The 2,500-nt window shown below is 39.6% G+C and overlaps 2 protein-coding genes across 2 annotated transcripts in view; one reads left to right on the top strand and one right to left on the bottom strand.

Annotated features, from left to right (window-relative positions):
• LOC118492948 (CD209 antigen-like protein A) overlaps nucleotides 1-2,500 on the top strand; it is a 219,043-nt gene that overhangs the window by 177,461 nt on the left and 39,082 nt on the right. The window lies entirely within an intron of this gene.
• LOC118493442 (semaphorin-6D-like) overlaps nucleotides 1-2,500 on the bottom strand; it is a 27,006-nt gene that overhangs the window by 4,097 nt on the left and 20,409 nt on the right. The gene's annotated exons all lie outside the window — the stretch shown is intronic.

The raw sequence follows: 2,500 nt of genomic DNA, 5'->3' as shown, positions 1-2,500 counted from the left end.
TTGACTGAAAGTGCTGCCAAACTACACTTTTTCTGCTCACGAGTTCCATTTTCACTTTCTCACAGCCTACTGCATTGAAAGTTCCACTTACGTAAACACCTTCCCGTAATCAACGGCACCGTCATTATGTCGACCAGCGTAGCGCGCGTAGTGCAAGCGTAGGGTTCGGTTCGGTGGAAACCCAACCCGGTCAAAAAGCCCAATATTCAGCCGAATCCAAAGCCAAATCCTGGATTTGGTGCATCCCTGGTGCAAACTGTTCTGCTGTGATGTTCACAGGGCCGGCAGTGAAGGCAAAATGCTCGACAGTCCCAACGAGTGACGAAAGTTGATATGTTACAAAAACACGCAAAAAACAATGAAGAGCATCAAAAAAGCCAAAACATTGAATAAGTGACAAACTGTGAAAAAAGTGACAATGCAACAGACAAAAAAATCACCCAAAAAAATGCACAATAACCAACAAAAATGTTGAACTAAATGTACAAAGATTCATTTTTTAAATGTTTGAAAAAAACTCAAAAGTATGTATGTTGAAAAAAAGTCAAACTGTAAAAAGAAAACGTCAAAAAAAGCCATTGAAAAAGGCAACAATAGCAGATGAAATGTTTGCTAGGTTACCAAACTGGTTACGGCCGGATCTGGTTGTTCAGGAAGTGTAAAAAGATTTTGAGATTACGTGAATGTAAACACAGAGATGAACAGAGCTCTAGGGTCAGAGCAAACCCTCAAACCTTTGAACTAAACCAAAAATAACTTTCTGATAACGTCCTCACTTTCTAGAAACATATCTGTTACTTTCTAAAAAGTTCCATAAAGGTCCCATGGCATGAAAATGTCACTTTATGAGGTTTTTTTTAACATTAATATGAGTTCCCCCAGCCTGCCTATGGTCCCCCAGTGGCTAGAAATGGTGATAGGTGTAAACCAAGCCCTGGGTATCCTGCTCTGACTTTGAGAAAATGAAAGCTCAGATGGGCCGATCTGAAATCTTCCCTTTATAATGTCATAAGGGGAAAGGTTACCTCCCCTTTCTCTGCTTTGCCCGCCCAGAGAATTTGGCCCACCCATGAGAAAGAGAGAGACATCATGGCTTGCAAACGAGCAAAGTGGCAGTTGGTCAGATACAGTATTAGGGGACCACTAAGGTCTATATAAAAGAGACATCAGATACAGTATTAGGGGACCACTAAGGTCTATATAAAAGAGACTTCAGATACAGTATTAGGGGACGACTAAGGTCTATATAAAAGAGAATTCAGATACAGTATTAGGGGACCACTAAGACCTATATAAAAGAGACTTCAGATACAGTATTAGGGGACCACTAAGACCTATATAAAAGAGACTTCAGATACAGTATTAGGGGACCACTAAGGTCTATATAAAAGAGACTTCAGATACAGTATTAGGGGACCACTAAGACCTATATAAAAGAGACATCAGATACAGTATTAGGGGACCACTAAGGTCTATATAAAAGATACTTCAGATACAGTATTAGGGGACCACTAAGACCTATATAAAAGAGACTTCAGATACAGTATTAGGGGACCACTAAGACCTATATAAAAGAGACTTCAGATACAGTATTAGGGGACCACTAAGGTCTATATAAAAGAGACTTCAGATACAGTATTAGGGGACCACTAAGACCTATATAAAGAGACTTCAGATACAGTATTAGGGGACCACTAAGACCTATATAAAAGAGACTTCAGATACAGTATTAGGGGACCACTAAGACCTATATAAAAGAGACTTCAGATACAGTATTAGCGGACCACTAAGACCTATATAAAAGAGACTTCAGATACAGCATTAGGGGACCACTAAGGCCTATATAAAAGAGACATCAGATACAGTATTAGGGGACCACTAAGGTCTATATAAAAGAGACTTCAGATACAGTATTAGGGGACCACTAAGGTCTATATAAAAGAGACTTCAGATACAGTATTAGGGGACCACTAAGGCCTATATAAAAGAGACTTCAGATACAGTATTAGGGGACCACTAAGGTCTATATAAAAGAGACTTCAGATACAGTATTAGGGGACCACTAAGACCTATATAAAAGAGACTTCAGATACAGTATTAGGGGACCACTAAGGTCTATATAAAAGAGACTTCAGATACAGTATTAGGGGACCACTAAGGTCTATATAAAAGAGACTTCAGATACAGTATTAGGGGACCACTAAGGTCTATATAAAAGCATCCAAAGAGCACCATGTCATGGGACCTTTAATGTTCAAAATGTCCTCAAATCCTTACACTCTAAAAAATGTCCTGACTTTCTTAACCCTTGTGTTGTCTTCAACTTTTAGTTTTTCTGGGTCAAAATTTTAAAGGAACACGCCGACTTATTGGGACTTTAGCTTATTCACCCCAACCCCCATAGTTAGATAAGTCCATACATACCCTTCTCATCTCCGTGCGTGCTGTAATGCTGTCTGACAGCTCCACAGGTAGCTTAGCCTAGCACAGAACATGCAGG

The sequence above is a fragment of the Sander lucioperca genome, chromosome 16, assembly GCF_008315115.2.
Source record: "Sander lucioperca isolate FBNREF2018 chromosome 16, SLUC_FBN_1.2, whole genome shotgun sequence".
NCBI lineage: Eukaryota > Metazoa > Chordata > Actinopteri > Perciformes > Percidae > Sander > Sander lucioperca.
This window is presented reverse-complemented; position numbering and strand designations above follow the sequence as displayed.